Below are 10,000 nucleotides of genomic sequence, written 5' to 3'. Positions count from 1 at the left end.
GTCAGTCAGGAGCTGTGCATGTAGTGGGGCAATGGCGGAGAGAGGAGGCATGCTCTCCTTCACCGTGGTGGAGGCCAGTTTGATGGGCTGAAGGGCCTTCACGAGGTGCCTCGGTCAGCGTGCAGATATCATGTGCACCTTTCTTCACCTGTGAGGATCATGAGAATTGAGAACAGCAATTAATGTTCGTTATCGTTAAAATAATGCATAACAATACAAACGTTCAACCAGTCATTTAGACTGTAAAGTGACACGCGCACCAGTCCCTCCTCAGGCTTACAGGCAGATTCACAAAAGACTTGAGACATTTTCTCCATGTTATTTTAGTTTGGTTTGTGTGTACACAATCATTACAGTTATAGTTTTTATTCTCATGTCTAAGGTTTAATTTTGGTTTCAATTAACTAAAATATTTGTCCCACTCACAACTAGTTTAGTAGCCTCGGTGCATGTCAGTTTATATCCTGTGAGCCACACAACAATACACACAATAGCAGATGACACACTGTGTAGACATGATACACTCATGTGGAAATGGCACACTGATAATTTATGAACCACTACAGGCAATAAAACAAGGTTGAATAAAATCTTAAATCCTGTACTTGAGGAGAGAGGAGAGCTGCGCAGATGGCAGGCTGCGTTTTGCTTTCTAAGTCGTGCCTGCTTTTGCTCCAGAGCATGGCTGGCGATGGTGCTCCGGTGAAAGAAGGTACTTATCCGCCGTACTCGACCCAACAGTCGGGCAACAGCAGGTACTTTCAGGGCCCGTTGGCAGGGGAGGTTCAATGTATGAGCGTAACACCGCACATGTAGAAAACTGCCATCTCCACAGCCAGGTTCATGTTGGAGGCCTTGTGAGTGACAAGGACCAGGTCGTCTGCTTCTATCCCCACTCCCCCGCCGCAGCTTTGAGAAGCCTGTGTGGCTACCATCCACAGCTTTAGTCCAAGTGCTGACATGATGAGCGGTCACAGTCACAACTGAGGCGGTGGCTCTCGATGTCCAGCTATCGCATGTGATGGCTACTCTGGTAGCAGACTTGAGGGACTCTTTCACCAACAACTTTGTCTCTTCATAAAGTCTTGGGATAGACTTACTTGTGAAGAAGCTCCGCGACGGGATGACGTACCTTGGCTCCATGCTAGGACCATGTAGCGAAAGCCAGTGTTTTCAACGACACTATATGGCCTCAGATCTTTCGCTATGAAGTAAGATATTGACGTCGTTATTTTGTTAGCTCGCTCCGAACCTGGGGGTAGTTAAGCGATCTCGTGAAGTGTACGTTGAGTCGGTGAAACTCCTGGCCCCAAGCGCTCGTCCTTGGCCCACGCACTCGATCCAGGTGGAAGCGAGAGACGTGTGCCCTCCGACTGCTAGCATTGCCACAGTATTTCAGCTTCGTGTGGCAATGCCGACAGACAGCGTGTGTTCTGTCCAGACTTTTGGAGCTGCTGCCATGAAATCCAAAATGACTCCACACACTCGCTTTGAGAGCAGATGGGTGGATGGACATGTTACCTGCTGCTGATGTTTCTGTTTCCTTTTCCTCCTCCATCTTTGGGCCTGCTACCACCTGTCCTGTCTCCACCCACCACTCGCTCTGTTGCAGCTGCACGAAATTGCAAAAATGAGCGCGCTCGCGTGATGTTAAACTTCCGTTGACCGCTGGACCATTTTTACATAATAAAGACATATATTAATAATCGATTTTTTGAAATTTAATAATCGAGTCATACTTGTCCATAAAATATTCGCGATTAATCGAATATAGATTTTTTTCAACACCCCTACTCTTTAGTATGCAGAACTCATGATTTTCAGTGTTTGGTTGGTGGTTCTGGTTAGTGATTAGTTACTAGGTCATCTGATGCTGGTCACCGGTTGATGATGTCAGAAGCTGGAGGCTGGTTTCACTAATTCATGGTTGCAATGTGTATTAGCGTGTGCTTGTTCATACTTGAGCGTTGTGGGGGGGGGGGCATCACCCACCCATCCGTCAGCTGTGGGGCCTCTCAGTCGGAGCAGCAGCTGATCTGAGTTCAGGTACCTGACACTTTTACCTTCTCTTCTTATGAAAAAACTTGTTTCCGACCTCATCAAACGTTCGGATTGATCCTGAGAACACGCGTGACTTCTCTGGAATGTGTGTCATCACCCGAACGCCAGGGGTGACCTGAAGAATGACGCAGCTGCAGAGCTGAGGGTTGGTGTGACTTAACATCCTGAAGCCATGATGACGGGAGGATGAGGAGCAGCAGGTGGAGGCCGGGCGGAGGAGCTGGGGGGCCACACACGCACGCACACACACGCACGCAAAAGCTGGTGTTCAAACTTAATTTATAAAGCTGTTTTCAAACAATTTAATAATTGCTCTGATTGTTCTTATAAAATGTGAAAAAATCTCACAACTTTACTGACAACATTTAGTTGAACATGGGAGTGTCGGTCAAGGCTTGTGGTATCTTTAGGTCATCAGCTCGTCTTCAAATGATAAAATCACAGACAGGCTAACAATACTGGACTGGGACAAGATGGCCGCTCCCCGGGGGTTCTTTTAACCACCAGATTTGGTCAAGATGAGCATCGCCAGTGTTCGTGCTGCTACGCCCTGTGACTCAGGAGCCTGCTGAATGTCAGCTGGTCGCTGTCTGGTTCAAAAGATGTTTCCTTCAGTAAATCAGTGCAACGTGAACGTTGTGATCCAGATTAACGAGGAGTGACACCTCAGCAAGCTGAATGAGAGGGGGGTCCAGCAGCTGCCCCACGCCCTCGTGCAGCCTGTCCATCTCCGTGGTAACACACGCTGCTGAGAAGGACCAGAACCCTCCATGGAGGAAGACTGAGACCGTAACACGGCAAGACTTCTCTCATGGACCTGTCATGATGAAACGGCTCCTCTTGTTCAAGATCAGTGGACTTCCTGCTGTTGGCGCAGCTCCGCTGCCTCTGGAGTCCCGTTGATACGAACAAGAACGAGAGAAACAGGATGTTCTTGAACAGTCGGTCCCTCGTCTGCCGAGGGCCAACAACATCCTGAAGTTTGAGAAGCTGAATGAGAGACGTGAGCCTGCAGGCTCCCGGAGGTTCTCCTGAGGGAGGAGCAGCAAGGTAGGTAACGTTAGCATGAACCCATCAGGCCTGGGTCACAGGAACACGTGTTGTACCGGTCCATGTGGAATTCAAACCTCACACACGCGGTTACTGTAACAATGTTTGCAAAGAACAAAAGCTGTTGTCATGGAGACGTGTTCTCATTAACAAGACGAACAGAACAAATGCCAATAAAAAATTATTCTCAATCATTCTGGTTTGTCACTCAGTAAAATAATGGATGGCTCTTTACTGGGCTTCTGCTTCAATTGGCATGAGGCTCCCCACCAAGAAGACAAACATGTTGAAGCCTGGTGTTGCTGGGGTGCTGTGGGGGGTCTGATATGACCTCAGAGGCTCCGGGTCAGAACCAGCTGCACAGAGGACCGTTTCAGCAGCTTGGATCTGCCAGCCGTTGATAACCGGGTCTCAGATGAGCTCCCCTGTTCCACGGAGTAGCGGCCGCCTGGCGCAGGTGGGCTGCAGTTGAACGCCGGATAGAAACAATGAGCGTGTCACAGAAACACAACACCTGTGGCGGCTGTGACGTGGATCAGGTCATTACTGCCGGCGGTTTCTCACCACACTCAAGTCTTCAAGAGCCTGCTGGCATCACTGATGATGTCAGCAGCGAAATTCCTGGGAAAAAAAAAACGGTTTGGAGGCACTTTGGTGCAAGTTGCCAGTCCCAGGTCACATTGGAGGTCGTGTTGTTCACGTGTAGAACATCCACGGGTTCCCAGTCAGACCTCTGCTCATCAGCGTTTTCAAGGTGAGGTGTGAGTGGTGGCCCGAGCGTCTCCAGCCAGGCACGCCGCGTGTATGTCCCCTGTAGACCAACTGAACAGTGTGTGTGTGTGTGTGTGTGTGTGTGTGTGTGGGGGCTGCTGTGTGCGCGTGTGTGACGCCATGGGACCCTCTCTGCTGCTCCACCTGCTGGACAAACAGCTGGAGCTGCTGGTTCTGGTCCGAATTCTACCACTGAGCGCTGGAGAGACATAAAAGCCTGTTGGTCGTTTCTGTACCTGGTTTGGGGCCTACTGCGTGCAGGTGAGCGCCACGCCGCCTGGCTCCAGGTCCAGTGTTACTGAACCTGCCGTTTCACCAATGATTCACACATGCCTCGCTTTGTCTGCAGTTCGCCGTCTGTATTGAGAGAGTCAAGGATCCCCAGACCACAGTAGACGAGAGTTTGACTGGCATGCAGCTCACTGACAACAACATGAGGAGAGGTATCGTTGTCATAGCAACAACGATGCTGCTGGATGTGACTGTTGACCCCTGATTTTGACCCCTGAAGATATAATCACCTCAGGTCCATATTCAGCTAAGTCTTGGTGATTCAGCTGACGCGAACACCAGAATACCAGAGGAAGAACTGCTGTTCTTCGCTAGAAGAGTTGGCTGTTAGTCTCAGGTCGAGGTTCTTGGAGAGATTCCCAACCGTTGATGTTCACTTACAAGAGAAACTTCTCCGAGTCTGGATTCTGGTTCTAGATCCTTTAGAGAAGTCGCTGCAGGTTCTGAGCAGCACTAACTACAGCTCACTGAGGCCCTCCGGGGAGGAGGAGGAGAACTGCAAGAGAACCACGTGACAAATAGAACCCTCAGAAACAGACTCTAATGTCAAATTTCACTGATAAAATGATGATTGTTTATGAAATTATCAATGTAAGAGTACGGAGGAACAAAACTAATGAAATCGAATAATGAAGAAAAAAAATTAAAAGCCTCAAATCTCAAACAAATGTTATAAATATGCACAAAAATCAATTATGTGGTTACTGATGTAATAAATGAGTACAGACTGGTGGATGTTGGAGGTTCAGGTCTACATCAGATCCACCGGTAAACACCAGACCGGTGGATGGTGGAGGTTCAGGTCTACATCAGATCCACCAGTAAACACCAGACCGGTGGATGGTGGAGGTTAAGGTCTACATCAGATCCACCAGTAAACACCAGACCGGTGGATGGTGGAGGTTCAGTTCCACATCAGATCCACCAGTAAACACCAGACCGGTGGATGGTGGAGGTTCAGTTCCACATCAGATCCACCAGTAAACACCAGACCGGTGGATGGTGGAGGTTAAGGTCTACATCAGATCCACCAGTAAACACCAGACCGGTGGATGGTGGAGGTTCAGTTCTACATCAGATCCACCAGTAAGCACCAGACCGGTGGATGGTGGAGGTTCAGTTCTACATCAGATCCACCAGTAAACACCAGACCGGTGGATGGTGGAGGTTAAGGTCTACATCAGATCCACCAGTAAACACCAGACCGGTGGATGGTGGAGGTTCAGTTCCACATCAGATCCACCAGTAAACACCAGACCGGTGGATGGTGGAGGTTCAGTTCCACATCAGATCCACCAGTAAACACCAGACTGGTGGATGGTGGAGGTTCAGTTCTACATCAGATCCACCAGTAAACACCAGACCGGTGGATGGTGGAGGTTAAGGTCCACATCAGATCCACCAGTAAACACCAGACCGGTGGATGGTGGAGGTTCAGTTCCACATCAGATCCACCAGTAAACACCAGACCGGTGGATGGTGGAGGTTCAGTTCCACATCAGATCCACCAGTAAACACCAGACCGGTGGATGGTGGAGGTTCAGTTCCACATCAGATCCACCAGTAAACACCAGACCGGTGGATGGTGGAGGTTCAGTTCTACATCAGATCCACCAGTAAACACCAGACCGGTGGATGGTGGAGGTTAAGGTCTACATCAGATCCACCAGTAAACACCAGACCGGTGGATGGTGGAGGTTCAGTTCTACATCAGACCCACCAGTAAACACCAGACCGGTGGATGGTGGAGGTTCAGTTCTACATCAGATCCACCAGTAAACACCAGACTGGTGGATGGTGGAGGTTCAGTTCTACATCAGATCCACCAGTAAACACCAGACTGGTGGATGGTGGAGTGGTGGAGTCTTAAAAACCTGGGTTGCTCACAAGAGTCTAGAGGAGCCTACAGAGGTCATGGAGGTCATTAAAGGTCATCAGAGGGAAGACAGAAGAAGCCTGAAGCTTAGAGGTGGTGACCTGGAGGTCATGTGTAAGTCTTCATTTATAGCCTTATTTTTCACCTCAAGTCAACATTGTGTGTTGTTTATTTTTCTCCTCTTCTCAATAAACCACAAAGAACAAATAAATCTTTCAAGGAGACTCAACCAATGAGTTTCTACAGAGAGACGAGGGAGGATTTATGTGCTCCTGCAAACACTCAGAGTCCTTCAAATATTCTCAGTTCATCCTCGTCTTCACTGCAGGTTTAAGATGTTGAACGTTCAGAACCACTTATCTTCTGACAGGGTCACAATCGTGTCCCTACAGGACTGGACAGGCTCAGTGGACAAGACCCTGAATCAAAACCAGAAGGCTTCAAAATCAGAAGAGAGGAGAACCCTGCTGTCTTGATCCAAATGGGAGGGAACTGGCAAGTTGAGGTTTTGAGAATGGATCCTAAACATACAGCGTCTGTCGTGGCAGATGTCACGAGGGTCATCAGGGTCTCTGTTGTCGATCGCAGGCTGAAGACCTGCGTTTATCTGAGCGGCGCAGGAAGCAGAAAGAAAGTTCCAACGGAATGGTAAGCAGGTGGGAAGGTGCTGGGCACACCATGAGTTTGAGTACCTGCTCTGAACATTACTCGTCCTCGTATTGGCACCGTTACCTCTGACCCATCACAGGCCCGTAATTGTCAAGTGCATGATGGACCATCCTGGTTCTGGAAGTAAATCTCCTGCTCAAGTCCTTCACTGCTCTTTGAGCAAATTCTTAATATCAGAGTTTTATGACAGGAACCAATAAAACCCAGGGAGCAGATCAATAGTGACAACAACATATTTGATTTGGTGGAAAACATTAAGATGTAAGAGCCTTGACAACAATGGAGGGAACTCATGAAACCTAAAACGGTGGATCGTGATGAGTGAGGTAAACATGTCCATGGTAACGGCGCCGTCCACGAGTCATCACTGATGCACTTTAGGATTGTGGGCAGGAATGGACCCTATTGTGCCGGTGAGTCCGATGTTCTGTTATGTCACATTATGGGTGATGATCAGTTCTTGTGTGGAGATGAAGAACTGACTTTCACCTTGCTGGACCGAGGTAGGCGGGTCACGCCGGACTGCTTGATCGGTTTCACTTCGTGTCCGGAAGACTTTCTTGACTTTTCGCTGATACGCCGTAAAATGGATGCAGGAAAATGATTAGTGATAATAAATGCTAGAAATTTGCATCGCTGCGACTGGACCACCGACATCGCGACAAAACCAAGCGAAGCGTTCAGACTGGCGGCGCTTGATGTAATAAACTCCTATTTACATGTGACGTGTGTCCATCAAACTCTGGGGGGGAGCCCCTGCATCCACCTTCTTGACTGAGGTCTTTCTTCTGGTTTGGAAGTGAGCAGGTGGCAGGTTTTCAGAGAACGCTGGGAAATGAGACGTAGCAATGGGAAGCTCTGAATGTTGAGAGCCATGCCCACCAAGCCTTCCTGGCCAATCGGAGAGAACAGCCGCTGCCAACACGTGAACAGCTTGTGCACAAGATAACATTTGCCGATTGGTGATGTGATGATGTCCCGTGGGATCCTGGGAATTGTTGTCTTTGTTGGTGCAGACCTGATGAAGGAAACTATCAAAAAGCAACTGGTGGTTGGTTGCAGGTGTGGCGTTGGGTGCAGCAGAGCAGCGCCGTGCTGGCGAGCAGCAGTGATGTAGGTCGACGGCTTTCAGAGGCTGAAGAAACTGAACAAACACCTGAAGCGGACCGTTCAGGCGGAGGTTCACTGACATCAGTCATACATGTCTTGTATATTTGTGGGCCGACACCGGCGCTGCAATTCCCTGCTGCTGCAGCTGCAGGCTCCGCCCACTCTCTTTGAAACATTGACAAGTTCATTGTTTTTCTTCTCTGTAAATGTCCATCCAGACTCCAGGCGGCGCTGCAGAGACATTGAGGCAGATTCTGCAACAGTATAGAACTCTTCACTTGGATCCAACCAGCAGAACCAGTTCAAAGCTTTCCAGCAAGACCAGTGAACATCTGTCTCGCCTTAAGACCCTGACTGAGAATCTGAGTGGAGGCAGCACTGGCCAACGGACCAGAACCAGCACCACACCACTGGCTTTGAAGCGTTGGCTTGGTCCTGAATTGGAGGGTCGAGTTATTCTGGTCCTGGAGGAGCAGCAGACCCTGTGCAGGAGGATCGAGTCCAACCTGCAGCTGCAACCTTTCATCACCTTCCTGAGGAAGAAGACAGGAAGAATGAAGGTGTCAGCCTGTTGGCTCCGCCCTCATCAGCTCTGATAAACATCCATGTCTCTGTTCAAATATCAAAGAACCAAGACAACCACGATGTTCTGATCAGTTCGAGAGAATCAATCAGCTTCTCAACCACATTATGAGCCACTGTTAGTTTCATCCTTCAGTGCATTGGTGCGACATCCCCATGATGCATCAGGCAGCTGATGCTCCGCTGCTCGTCAGGTGGAAGAGGAGGGCGCCAGGCTGAGGGAGACAGAGGCGGAAACTGGCGGTGGCAGCATCAGCACCACCAGCAGGTCACCACAGAAGAATCACACTGACACCTGCTGGCAGGAAATGATGCAGCAAATCATCACCACTCAGGAACTGGGAAACAACTACTGTTACCATGGTAACCAGCATTCAGGAGTAGCGGGAGCATGACATTAGATCATGTAGAGGCCTGATGTACATCATGTATTCAGACATGGCGGAGGCAGTGGAACAGAATTCGATGAGAAGACACGAGAATCACGAATTCTGCTTTTCCAGTTCGACAACACTCCCAGCGGAGAACGGGAGGGAGAGCGCATCAAGAGAAATGTCTCCAAACTGACTGCAAATAAAAACCCTCCCTGAGAGAGCTGGTGCTGGTCTGTGTCACGTGACGGCTTCAGCGTTGAACCTGCAGCGTCAACATCAACGCAAGCAGCAGCGGCAGCAGGACGCCGCGTGCTGTCGACCAGGACAGACGGAGCCGGCCATTCGCTGCAGTGCCAGAGGAATACAGGAGCGTCGAGTCACTCCCGTGTCTCCATGGAGTCGACACCATCGTTGCTGGAAGCAGAGAGACCTCCTACGTGTCTTCAGCTGAACGAGCTGATCCTGGGCCTGACCATCCGCTTCCACCTGGCAGCCGAACAGGTGAGCAGAGGCGGAGCTTCTGGGACTCTGATCACCAGGGGTCCGTTTCAAAAAGCAGGTTTAGTGAAAACTCGGGGTCTACTCACCCTGAAATTAGGAAAACCCGGAGTTTTCCGTTTCACAAAGGGAGGTCACTCAAACCAGAGAGAGGGTTCACTCTCCTGTTTCACAGACAGCGGTAACTTAAACTGTCGGTCAGTTACCGCAGCAACAGACGCCCTGAAACTCACCTGGTCGGGACCAGGTTTTAGTCAATGAACCTCGAGTCTCTCGCTGTCTCCGCCCACTTCCAGAGCCACAAACTCCATTTGATTTCCGCATTCATTCATCAGCAGGCGAGTTTTTCAACTAACATGGCAGGTCCAAGGCTTAATATGACGTAAAATGTAATATGGCTTGAATATATATATATATATATATATATATATATATATATATATATATATATATATATATATATATATGAGTGTGTGTCCAGTGGAACATGAGTGAGTGTCCAGTGGAACATGAGTGTGTGACCAGTTGAACCTGAGTGTGTGACCAGTTGAACATGAGTGAGTGACCAGTTGAACCTGAGTGTGTGACCAGTTGAACATGAGTGTGTGACCAGTTGAACATGAGTGAGTGTCCAGTTGAACCTGAGTGTGTGACCAGTTGAACATGAGTGAGTGTCCAGTTGAACCTGAGTGTGTGACCAGTTGAACATGAGTGAGTG

At 49.2% G+C, this 10,000-nt stretch overlaps 2 long non-coding RNA genes across 3 annotated transcripts in view; one reads left to right on the top strand and one right to left on the bottom strand.

Moving 5' to 3' along the window:
* Positions 1–1,612, bottom strand: part of LOC147251646 (uncharacterized) — a 2,414-nt gene extending 802 nt beyond the window's left edge. Inside the window, exons 1-2 of the long non-coding RNA XR_015118645.1 lie at positions 1,522–1,612; positions 1–148 (exon numbers count right to left, since the gene is read on the bottom strand). The exon at positions 1–148 is cut by the window's left edge and continues 213 nt beyond it. This is a non-coding gene — a long non-coding RNA (uncharacterized LOC147251646). The remainder of the gene's footprint in view (positions 149–1,521) is intronic.
* A 7,419-nt stretch (positions 1,613–9,031) lies between these two features.
* LOC147251645 (uncharacterized) overlaps positions 9,032–10,000 on the top strand; it is a 29,074-nt gene continuing 28,105 nt past the window's right edge. For both annotated transcript variants that reach the window (XR_015118643.1, XR_015118644.1), the window contains exon 1: positions 9,032–9,285. This is a non-coding gene — a long non-coding RNA (uncharacterized LOC147251645). The remainder of the gene's footprint in view (positions 9,286–10,000) is intronic.

The sequence above is a fragment of the Aulostomus chinensis genome, chromosome 12 (genome assembly GCF_037954235.1).
Source record: "Aulostomus chinensis isolate RoL2024-O1b breed Wild chromosome 12, RoL_Achi_v1.0, whole genome shotgun sequence".
Taxonomy (NCBI): Eukaryota; Metazoa; Chordata; class Actinopteri; order Syngnathiformes; family Aulostomidae; genus Aulostomus; species Aulostomus chinensis.
This window is presented reverse-complemented; position numbering and strand designations above follow the sequence as displayed.